General features: G+C 38.3%; 1 non-coding gene across 1 annotated transcript; it reads left to right on the forward strand.

Annotated features, from left to right (window-relative positions):
* Positions 1–1,371: 1,371 nt before the first annotated feature.
* Positions 1,372–1,478, forward strand: LOC112724718 (small nucleolar RNA R71). The gene has a single exon (XR_003163867.1). It is a non-coding gene; the product is annotated as a small nucleolar RNA R71 (small nucleolar RNA).
* The last annotated feature ends 11,438 nt before the right edge of the window (positions 1,479–12,916 follow it).

Consider the following 12,916-nt stretch of genomic DNA (forward strand, 5'->3'; position numbering starts at 1 on the left):
TCTGCCAGTTGTAGGGCCATCTTTGTTGGTTTAGCCTCTTCAATCTTCATTTTTCTCATCATGGCTAACGACATCAAATTTATGCTGGCTCCTAAGTCACATAGAGCCTTTTCCACTGTGATTTTCCCTATGATACAAGGGATCTGAAAGCTCCCTGGATCCTTCAATTTCTGGGGTAGTTTATGCTGAATGATAGCACTACATTCTTCGGTTAGTATCACAGTCTCGCTGTTCTTCCAGCTTCTCTTCTTAGTCATTAGCTCCTTTAAAAACTTGGCGTAGAGGGGCATTTGCTCTATTGCCTCAGCAAAAGGTATGTTGATTTGTAGTTTCTTGAAGATTTCCAAAAATCTCAAGAACTGGTTGTCATCCCCCTTCTTCTTTAATTGCTGAGGGTATGGGACTCTTGGGACGTCTGGCTTCAGCACTCCTTCCCCTTTTTGTGAACTCAAAGTGGGAACTCGAGCTCCATCCTGCTCTTCTTCCTTTTCATTTGAGTCCTTTTCTTGTGGTTTCTGGGGGGTTTTCTTCAGTTCCTTCCCACTCCGAAGGATGATAGCCTGACACTCCTCCCTTTGGGTTGAGTTAGTATAGTTGCGAAGGTTATGGCTGGGAAATTTCTTGAATAGGTAGCCAATTTGTGTCTCAAGTTTCTTGATGGCAGCATCCTGATTCTGCAAATTGGACATCACTTCTTCTCGGAACACTTTACTGTCTTGAATCTCTTTGCATATACCTTCAAATAAGTTTTCAATCTTCGAGAGGGGTGGGTTGCGGTTGGATAGATGAGAAAGGTTAGTTTGGCCTTGGTAGAAGTGTTGAGAGGGGTGGTTATGTGGGTGCTGATATGGTCTAGGTGTGGCATGTTGGTGAGCTAAGTTGTTGGGATTTGGACGTCTTTGATCTAGGCCTTGGTCTTATTGATTTCCCCACCCAAAGTTTGGGTGGTTCCTCCATCCAGGGTTGTAGGTTTTGGAGTATGGATCATGGTTTTGCCTAGGTGACCCTATGTAGTTGGCTTGCTCCTGCTCACTCTCTGCCTCTGCATTCACTCCCTCTTGGGTTCTTGATGAGGTGGTGATTGTTACTACTTGGTTCCTCTCCATCTTCTTGGTGAGGTCAGCTAATTGCTTGGTAATGAGCTTGTTTTGGGCCAGCAGAGCATCTACATTGTTTAGCCCCATCACTCCTCTAGTGTTCCCTCTTTCGGAGGCATAGAAGTAGTCATTCTCTGCTACAGTTTCAATGACATCTATGGCCTCCTCAATGGTCTTCTTCTTGTTCAGAGATCCCCCGGATGAGTGGTCTACTGCTTTCTTTGATTCATAAGAAAGGCCTTCATAGAAAATGTGTAGCTGCACCCATTCATTGAACATATCTGGTGGACACCTCCTTGTTAGGTCCTTAAACCTCTCCCATGCTTCATATAGAGTCTCACCATCCTGCTGCCTGAAAGTTTGAACCTCAGCTCTCAGCCTGTTGATTCTTTGAGGAGGATAGAATCTAGCTAAAAATTTGTTCACCACATCTTCCCAGGTTGTCAAACTCTCCTTAGGGAAGGATTACAGCCATTTAGATGCCTTATCCTTGAGTGAGAAAGGGAACAAAAGTAGTCTATTGGTGTCAGGATGAACACCATTAGACTTCACAGTATCGCATATCCTCAGGAAGGTGGTTAGATGTTGATTGGGGTCTTCTTGGACGCCTCCTCCGAATGAACAGTTGTTCTGAACAAGGGTGATGAGCTGTAGTTTTAGTTCAAAGTTGTTGGCATGTATGGTTGGCTTTTGAATGTTACTCCCACAGTTTCTTGGGTTTGGGTTGATGTAGGAGCCTAGAACTCTTCTCTCTTATGCAGCATGATTTGCTAGACCTTCTCTGCCATGGTTGTGAGCCTCTTCTTCATGAGGGTTCTCCATATTCTCCTCCATGTCTAGTTCAAAGTACTCTTCCTCTTCTTCAGCACCCACTACTCTTTTTCCTCTTGCTTCCCTCCTTAATCTAAGGAAGGTCCTCTCAAGTTCAGAATCAAAGGAAGTTGAAGCCCTGCTTCTTCTCCCTGTCATACAACCAACAAAGTACAAGCAAGGAAACAGATCCAGAAAGTATTCTGTTAGAATTACTGTTAGTGTGAGTGATGCAATATATCAAACAGTTAGTGGGTTAGTGAACTGACTTGTAAATAACTAAAAAAAATAAACGAAAAAGTAGGGGGAAGGGAAGAAATTAACTAAAACTGAAAGCGAATTAACTCAACAGAAATTTAAATCAAACAAAAGAAAAATGCTCAATCTAGTTATCCTCCAATTTAATCATTGTTGATTCAAAATCAATCCCCGGCAACGGCGCCATAAACTTGATACGCACAAAACACGTCTCTCAACAAATTTTCTTCGGCAAGTGTACCGAATTTGTCGTCAAGTAAAAACTCACAATAGAGTGAGGTCGAATCCCACAGAGATTGATTGATCAAGCAACTTTAAATAGAGGAATGTTCTAGTTGAGCGAACCAGAATTTGATTTGAGATTTGCAGAAAATTAAATGGCGGGAAAGTAAACAGCAGAAATAGTAAATGCTAGAAATAAAGAGCTGAATGTAAATGGCGGAAAGTAAATTAAAGAATCTTAAACGGGAATGGGGCAATTGCTCATAAAAGTAAATGGCAGAAATTAAAGAGAATGGGTAAGATCAGAAATGGGGAGTTCATTGGGCTCAGGAGATGTTGCATTCTCCGGATCAAGTTCATTTTCATCTCTTCCTCAATCAATGCATTCATTGATCTCCTTGGCAATCTTAAGTGATCGAATTCCAATTTCTTGGTAATTCAATCTCTGAAATCTTGATCAATAGCCAATTCCTTGGTCAATTGCTCATGAGAAGAGATAAAGTATAGTCACTGATTATACCACATGCATTTCCCAAATCAAGTGTTGGTAGGATTATAGTCACATATCCATCCAAACCCAATTTGGTCCAGCATGAGAAATCATTTCTAGCATGATCTCTTCATTCCTCTTTCAAGGTTCAGAAGAGATCCAAGTATGAATAGCTTCTTTTTCAAGATAACTACCCAATTGGATGAAGATCGAAAGCTTTCTAGTAAAATCAAGAGAAAAGATAGAAGAAGGAGAATGAAAACTAATATTGATCCATCAAATTACAACAAAGCTCCCTAACCCAATGAAAGGGGTTTAGTTGTTCATAGCTCTGGAAAATGAAAACCAAGATGGAGAATACATGATGAAAGTAAAACTAGAAGTGCAGAGAAAGTAAAATACAGAGAGTAGTTCTATGCCAAAGGCTCGCTAAAGTTTTCAACTCCCTAACTAATTCAAAGCTACTCCTATATATACTACTCTTCTTATCTTCTAGTTGGCTCTTCAAGTCTTGGGTATGGGCCTCTGAATCTTGAGTTTGAAGCGGTTATCCTTTTCATTGGGCTTAGCTTTGCTTGCAGAGAGAAAAGGTAAAGTATGCAGGGACTTTGACTCAGGACGTTAGTGGTGTCAACGTTAAGTGAAAGTGTGAGTTCGAGAACGTTAGTGACAATCACCTTTTTCACTAACGTTCCTAACCCAAATATGATCACATTGACTTCAACGTTAGTGGCACTAACGTGACCACTAACGTTGCCTCTTAGTCCTTCGCACACGTTATTGGGACTTACCTTTCCCAATAACGTGGAGAGTCCTCCCATGTCCTTACGTTAGCGTCCACGTTAACTAGGTTAACATGGCTTCTAACGTAGTAACGCCAATCCTTCGAGAACGTTAATGACACTTACCTTTGTCACTAAGGTTCCAATGTGCCCCTATTTCCCACATTAGAGTCCACGTTAACTAAGTTAACGTGGCTTCTAACGTAGTCATGCTAGCCATCTCCAACGTTAGTGACAAAGGTGAGTGTCACTAACGTTGGCTCATCATCTCTTTATCCATGTTAGCTTCCACGTTAACTAAGTTAACGTGGGAGTTAACGTTGCTCATGGTGGCTCTTGGTGGTTCACGCCAACGTTAGTGACAAAGGTAAGTGTCACTAACGTTGGCTATCAATTGCTCTCTCCACGTTAGCTTCCACGTTAACTAAGTTAACGTGGGAGTTAACGTGGCTTATGGAGGCTTGGCCAACGTTAGTGACAAAGGTGAATGTCACTAACGTTGGCTTCTCTTTTGCTTCTTAACGTTAGAGTCCACGTTAACTAAGTTAACATGGCTCTTAACGTGGCCACTTATGAGCTTGGTCCAACGTTAGTGACAAAGGTAAGTGTCACTAACGTTGGCTCCATTTTCTTTCTTCCATGTTAGAGTTCACGTTAACTTAGTTAACGTGACTCTTAACGTGGGTTATGATGGCTTCGAGAGCGTTATTGGCGATTACTTTTCTCATTAACGTTGCAAGCTAGCTCCCATTCCACGTTAGTGGTCACGTTAGTTAGACTAACGTGGCTGCTAACGTGGTTCTTCCTTGCTTCCTTTGTCCTGAAATCAAGCAATAAAGTGCATCAAAGTTCTAATCCAAATCATGAGACATGCATCCTCTAATTTGTCATATAATTCATGCAAAATTCTCATGAAATCATGTAAACTGCACAATGTATGCTTGAATCAAGATGTAAGTGAATATCTACCCAAAACTAGCTTATTTTCTAAGAAAATGCATGAAACTATCTTAAAAATAGTAAAGAAAAGGTCAGTGAAACTGGCCAAAATGCCCTGGCATCAGAGATGTATAATCAAGCTTGTGGTTCAGTACTATCCCATCAAGGACTCTCGAGAACCCATGTGAAATAGGGATGACGGTCAAGTTACACTCTCAATTCATTAGGATGAAGAATGAAGATACATCTTAGAATAGAATCAAGCATAGATTGAAATAGAATAGTGATATTATTAATCCATAAGAATCAACAGAGCTCCTAACCTTAACCTAGGAGGTTAGCGACTCATACTGTAAACAGAATAGTGTTCAAATGTAAAAGTGGGGGAAGAAGATCCTAAACGAGGGTGATCTTCTCCTATATATACTAATCTGATATCTAAGGATTACATAAGAATAACTTACCATTTGTACCCATGAAAGTTTAACACGCTGACAAATATATCCATAAAAAAATGAAAGTGACTTTGTACCCACAAAAGACAAATTTTTACAGACAAATCTATCCAAACCATAAAAAATTATTTAAAATTGCCAAACTGCACTCTATTCCAACACATCATCCCCCACAACAGGCTCAACCCTGAACCTGTTGGCTTGTCGATTCGATCCACCGTTCTCCCTTCTCGACATTTCTGCCTCTTCCTCAACAGCCTCTTTCTCCTCTCATGGTCAACATCAGCAACCCCATCCTTATTAAGGTTTTTTGAATCTTCAAAATTTCCCAAGTTTTTCATCATTTCCCACTTCTCACAGGCGCCACTCATGAAGGGCATAACCTTCCTTTGATCCCATCTCTGTAAGCGGTGGAAGCATTGGTTTGTCTGAGAGAAAAATGCTGTCGTCGTGGTAGCCGTTGTCGTTACCATTTTCTGCTACATGCACCGGTTCGAAGGGAGACTGGAGTAGCTTGGATCCAGATTGCTGAACCCGAAGATGTCCAGTGAAGCAAACAGAGAAGTATGGTTGATAAACCACTATTTTATGGTTTATCTTGTGCTCAATTGAGTGGTTTTTATCAACTCTTTACCCACTTATTCATACTATTTGCATGTTTTACAATTCCTTCCCAGAATTTGTGCTATGATTGGAAACATGCTTCTTTGATCTTATAATTGCTAATATTAATCCTCTCTTATTACCATTAGATGCCTTGATATGTGTGTTAAGTGATTTCAGAGACTACAGGGCAACAATGGCTCAGAGGATGGAAAGGAAGCATGCAAAAATGGAAGGAATACAAGAAGTTGAAGGAACTGCAAAGCTGTCAGCCTGACCCTCTCGCACTAAAACAGCCATAACTTGAGCTACATAGATCCAAACGACGCGCTTCTAGTTGCGTTGGAAAGCTAACGTCCGGGGCTTCGATTTGATATATAATATACCATAGTTGTTTTGACTCTAGGCGACGCAACCACGTGCTCCATGCGAACGCGTCGCAGTGACGGAAATTCAGCATGTTTGAATTCGCAACCAGCGAATTCTAGGTTGTTTCTGACCCAATTCTCGACCCAGAAAATACAGATTAGAGGCTATAAAGTGGAGGAATGCATCCATTCATAAAAAAAGCTTTTCATATTCATAATATTAGGATTTAGATGTAGTTTTTAGAGAGAGAGGTTCTCTCCTCTCTCTTAGGATTAGGATTTAGGATTTCTCTTAGTTTTAGGAGTGCCTCTCAATCCCAGGTTCAATGTTCCTTTTATTTATTTTTCTAATTTAATTTATGAACTCTTCCATGTTACATTTGATATCTTTATTAGTGCTAATTGAGGTATTTCAGAATTATGATTGCTTTCTTTTATTTATTATATAAATAATTTGAATTTTTCCCTTTTGGCTTTGATTGAGTCATTGGAGACACTTGAGTTATCAAACTCATTGTTGACTGAAAATTGGAATTCTTCAAGAATTAATTCGAGTTCCAATAACTCTAGCCTTTCCCAAGGAAAGACTAGGACCTGAGGAATAAAAATTAATCCATCCACTTAACTTACCTTCATAGTTAGAGGTTAACAAAGTGGGAGAAAAATCCAATTCTCATTACAATTGTTAAGGATAACCAGGATAGGACTTCCAGTTCTTCATACCTTGCCAAGAGATTTTATTATTATTAATTTATTTTACTTGTCATTTAAATATACCCGTGCCCATTGCCCAAACTTCAAAACCCCAATTTACAAACTCATAACCAATAATAAGAACATACCTCCCTGCAATTCCTTGAGAAGACGACCCGAGATTTAAATACTCGGTTATCAATTTTAAAAAGGGGTTTGTTACTTGTGACAACCAAACGTTTGTATGAAAGAACTTTTGAAGGTTTAGAAACTATACTTGCAACGAGGATTTATCCGCAAATTTCCAGACCATGCAAAAGTTCTCTCATCAAAATGGCGCCGTTGCCGAGGAATTGCAAACGTGTGCCTTATTATTGGTTATTGTAAATATTTGCTTTTTGCTTGTTTATTTGTTTTTATTTTTGTTTTTATTTTTGCTTTTTCGTAAATTAAGAGGTTATTGGTTTTTTTATTTATTTATTAAAAAAAATTTTTTCAAAAAAAAAAATCATATCTTTTTCAAAATCTTATCTTATCTTATTTCAAAAATCAAATTTCAATATTTAAATTTCGAATTTCAAATTTTAAATTTCAAAATTCAAATTTCAAAAAATTTAAAATTTCAAATTTCAGATTTCAAAAATTTAATTTTCAAATTTCAAAATCTAATTTTCAAATTTAAAAATTTAAATTTCAATAACTTTTTAATTTCAATTTGTTTTTATTTTTCATTTTTTTTTTAATTTTTATTTATCATGAGTTCTCACCCCCATCGCTATGAGTCTGGTTACAATTATGTTGCAGAAAGAAGAAATTACAATGAGAACAGGCATCAAGGTTGGAACAATCAAAGATGGGAGGAGCCACAAGGATTTGATCAACCCTCTTAGCGACAACCACCTCCAATGGACTATCAACAACCACCACCACCATATGCCTATGAACCCTTTCCTCAACATGACTTTGGACCACCATACTCACAAGCCCTTTTCCGCCAATCACCCTCATATGATCCTAACCCGTATCCACCATACCAACCATCTTATGAGCCAAGTGAACCATACACAGAACCACCACCTTTCCAACACAACTACTCTTATGAACCACCACCTCAATATTTACCATCTCCATGTCATTATCAAGATGAACCACCTTCCTATTATGAACCCTCTCTCCCAACCAATGAATCCTCATATTCACCCCAACCTCCAATGGATGACAGACTTCGTGTTATTCTTCAAAGGCAAGAAAGGATGAATAAGAGTGTGCTAAATTTCGTAGCCGCCTTAGGCGAGTTCGTAAAAATAATAGCTTCCCAATATCTGAGCACTCAAAGAACTCCCATGGCTACATGTGGAGAATCAAAAGAAGAGCAAAGCATGAAGGAGACACTAGAAACTTCGGTGGACAATGAGGAACATGGCTTTGTATTGAAACAAGTGGAGGAAGCCATAATAGTTGCAGAGGAAGAAATGGTTGAAGACTTAGGAGATGCTGAACCTCCATGGGAAAATCAGGTTATAGAACCTCCTTCCAAGGCGATTGAAATTGATGCTGAGGAGGGTGTACAACCTCCAATGCGTGTCATGGTTAAGGACTTGGAAGAGGTTGATCAAGAGATGGAGATTCAAGAAGAAGAAGCACAACCTCCTATGCCCTTGGTAAGTAATGAAGAAGAGATTGTATTGGAAGAAAGCTACCAAGAGGAAGAGGTTGAAATTAAAGAAGTTTGCAAAGAGGTGGAAGTTGTCAAAGAGCATAAGGGAGTGGAGCTTGAAATCACCTTGCCAAAGTTATTGGAGACCCCTCCCCCTAAGTTTCCATCATCCTTCACAACATTCAAGTGGGTAAAATTCATATCCTTTAGCTTTCTAATTCCACTTGAATATGGGCTACTGGAGACGGATGGTAAACTTATAGCTCTTTGTGGCATAAAGAGTAAGAGGAAGATGGTCAGTGGTAAGAATTGTCCTGTAAGGTTCATTATGGTTGAAAGCTCAAAGTTTAAATGCAAGGGTTGGTGTAGAGCTCAATTGAATGGGTCTAGGAAGTTGTTTGGTAGATGCAGTGAGAATTCAAATTACTTATCACCCGGCTGGAAAAATACAAATCCCAACAAAAATGGGTGTAAAAGCAAGATTTGGGATCCTGGAATCTGCTCTGACATTTGTCACCCTGGGAGCCTAAGAATCTATTTGAAGCTTCTTAAGGGCTTTACATGCCTAGTTTGGGACCCCGGAGGTTACTGGAGATACAAACATTGGTGGACATTCCTGGATGAGTTCAAGCACAAGCCACCATAACAAAGGACTCCCCAAATGTCCAACTTAAGGACTTTAAGTAAAAGTGCTAGGTGGGAGACAACCCACCATGGTATGATCGTCCCTTTTTCAGTTTTAATTCTAGTCTGTTTTGTTTGTTTTTGTGTTTTATTATTATTTCATTGAACCTGGAATTACTCATAACATCCATATCATTTTGCACTCTGCATACTTCATAAAAAAAAAACGTTACGCAACGCGACCGCATCATTGACGCGTCCGCGTCGCAAGGAGATGGGAGAAAATAATAAACAAACAGAGAGTCACACAGGAGCGTGGCTGGAGGTGTGCCCGTGGCACAAATCGTCCCACGTGACCGCGTCGCTGACGCGTCCGCGTCGAATGGGAATATTGGCCTCCCACGCGACCGCGTGCCCCACGCGGCCGCGTGACCTGGATTTCGACGTAACAAGGGTGCACGACCGAAAGTTATGCTAGAGTGGTGCTGGATTAGTGCTCAGCGCATAATCCTTTCCACATATCCTTCTACCAGCCCACTTACACGATCGCATGCCCCACGCGATCGCGTCACCCAAAATTTGGCACTAATATGATTTTGAACAGAGAGTTGTGCGAGTGCGAGGCTGCCCTCGTGCCAGTGGCATAAAACAGGTGACGCGACCGTATGACCAACGCGACCGCGTCAATCAGTTTAAGCGCAAGTCGCGCGACCGCGTGCCCCACGCGTCCGCGTCGCTTGCACCGTACAGCTTATTCAGATCAGCCAATTGTCTTATCTTTTCTTCCCCAATCCTAATTTCTTCTATCATTTCTTCTTTCTTCTTTCTTTCTTACTTTATTTCTCTCCCTTCTTATTCTTCTTATCTTTTATTTTATTTTATTTATTTGCATACTTTCATTCATTGCATTTTAATTTTGTATATTTTTATTTTCTTTTTTAAATTTTTTATTTTACCATTGGTGTTCAAATGTTCTTATTCAACTGTTATATCTTTTCTGGTATTATCTTAGTGCTTATGACTTGTTTTATTCTGATTGGGTAACATTATTTAAATCAATGCTAATCTTTTATGATACTTGTACTTCTTTTGCATTGATACGAACTTATGCTATCTTGCATTACCCACATTTTCCTCTCCTTTGTTGCAAATTTTGCACCACTAGTATGCCATGTGCTTATATTGTTTTCTCACGTACATGTTGAAGCTTCCATGTAAATGAGACCCTTATCATTTGGCATTAACCCAACCATACTTCATTTATTTTCTTATCTTTATTATTGGGTTACTTTTCTTCCCTTTTTCTTTCTGGATGGCCACCAGGGAGAGAACCGGAAGACGTTTACATGGGGAGACAAACAAGTCCTTCAGCACAATCCTTGGAGAAATGCATCAGTTGGAGAGACCTGTCCACTTGTACATCTTAGCATGCACCGAGGTTGGTGCAATCTTTAAGTGTGGGGAGGTCGATACCGATCTCCGAGGGTTAGTTATTTTTTTCAACACCAATATTCTATTTTCTTTGTTTATTCATTGTTGCATTTGCATATTTAATTGCATGTTTGTTTGATTTTATGCATTTAGTTACTACTTGGATGAAGTAATATTTTCTTTTTCAAGAAATTTTTATAATATTTCACTAATTTAAATTGAAAAATTTTTATATTAAAACTTGTTTGGAAGTTGTATTTGGAACATGGTTTTTGAGCTAAAGAACACACAACCTGTGAGATTTGAGCTTATTTATATGGTTACATTATTTAACCATAAATTTTTATTCTTGTGTGTTCTCTTCTCTATGATTGCAATCTTTACTTTGTTTCAGTCTATATGTCCAATATTTAGTGTATTTACATGCATGCATATGATTGAGGCCATTATTTGATTGTAGCTCACTTATCCCAAATAAGCCTACCCTTTAAATCACCCTTGTCAGCCACTTTGAGCCTTTTAATCCCCATTTGTTCTGTATTTTACCACATCACTAGCCTTAAGCAGAAAAATAATTAAATATCCCAATTGAATCTTTGGTTAGCTTAAGATAGGGATTGTGTAACAACTAAGTGTGGGGAAATTGTGGGAACATGGGTTAATAAGGGAATGTATCATGTTTCTAATTTATTTGAATATTGGGAATTTGGGAACCTACTCATGAAAAAACCAAAATAGAAAAATAATGGAAAATCCATGTGCATTGATAAGTTATGTTTATTTTTCTACAAAAAAAAAAGAGAAAAAATCCAAAAATAATCAATAAATAAGTAAATAAATAAGGGGACAAAATTACCCCAATGCTAAGTTAATAAAAGATCAATGCACATGTGATGAAAGTAAAGAAATATAAAAAATTTGGTACATGAGTATGGGAATCATACAAAAGTGGGAATTATGGGTAGTTAGGCATGAATTTAACAGTATATAGAGTGTATGTATGTTAGGTGAGAGCTTGGTTAGTCAAAGATTCAATTTATAGCTCACTTAGCTATATATATACCTTTACCCTTACCTTAGCCCCATTACAACCTTGAAAAAGACCTCATGTTGTTTGCATTGGTACATTAAATATTTGTTGATTGCTTAGATGAAGAACAAAGTTTAGAAAGCATGATTAGAGAAGAGTAGAGTGAATTACCCTATACACTTTAGTGATTAGAGTACATATACACTACCAGTAAGGGTTCAATGCTTAATTCTATGTTCCCTGCTTTCATGAGCTATCTTCTTACAAGTGTACTTGCTTTTTATTGTATGAATTGAATTAGTGAAATCTGATTTATGTTTGTCTTGAAGAGTTTATTTACTTTTAACCAAGTAGGTAGAAACATTTTGCATGTAGTTGCATCCATACAGATAGGTTACATTTCATACATTCTATCATTCCTCTTCACTTCTTTTATAGCTTTTCTTGAGCTTAGCATGAGGACATGCTAGTGTTTAAGTGTGGGGAGGTTGATAAACCACTATTTTATGGTTTATCTTGTGCTCAATTGAGTGGTTTTTATCAACTCTTTACCCACTTATTCATACTATTTGCATGTTTTACAATTCCTTCCCAGAATTTGTGCTATGATTGGAAACATGCTTCTTTGATCTTATTATTGCTAATATTAATCCTCTCTTATTACCATTAGATGCCTTGATATGTGTGTTAAGTGATTTCAGAGATTACAGGGCAAGAATGGCTCAGAGGATGGAAAGGAAGCATGCAAAAATGGAAGGAATACAAGAAGTTGAAGGAACTGCAAAGCTGTCAGCCTGACCCTCTCGCACTAAAACGGCAATAACTTGAGCTACAAAGGTCCAAACGACGCGGTTCCAGTTGCATTAGAAAGCTAACGTCTGGGGCTTCGGTTTGATATATAATATACCATAGTTGCTCTGACGCTAGACGATGCGACCGCGTGCTCCATGCGGATGCATCGCAGTGACAGAAATTTAGCATGTTTGAATTCACAACCAGCGAATTCTGGGTTGTTTCTAACCCAGTTCTCGGCCCATAAAACACAGATTAGAGGCTATAAAGTAGAGGAATGCATCCATTCATAAAAAAAGCTTTTCATATTCACAATATTAGGATTTAGATGTAGTTTTTAGAGAGAGAGGTTCTCTCTTCTCTCTTAGGATTAGGATTTAGGATTTCTCTTAGTTTTAGGAGTGCCTCTCAATCCCAGGTTCAATGTTCCTTTTATTTATTTTTCTAATTTAATTTATGAACTCTTCCATGTTACATTTGATATCTTTATTAGTGCTAATTGACGTATTTCAGAATTATGATTGCTTTCTTTTATTTATTATATAAATAATTTGAATTTTCCCTTTTGGCTTTGGTTGAGTCATTGGAGACTCTTGAGTTATCAAACTCATTGTTGATTGAAAATTAGAATTCTTCAAGAATTAATTCGAGTTCCAATAACTCTA

Source organism: Arachis hypogaea, chromosome 11 (genome assembly GCF_003086295.3).
Source record: "Arachis hypogaea cultivar Tifrunner chromosome 11, arahy.Tifrunner.gnm2.J5K5, whole genome shotgun sequence".
Classification (NCBI taxonomy): Eukaryota; Viridiplantae; Streptophyta; class Magnoliopsida; order Fabales; family Fabaceae; genus Arachis; species Arachis hypogaea.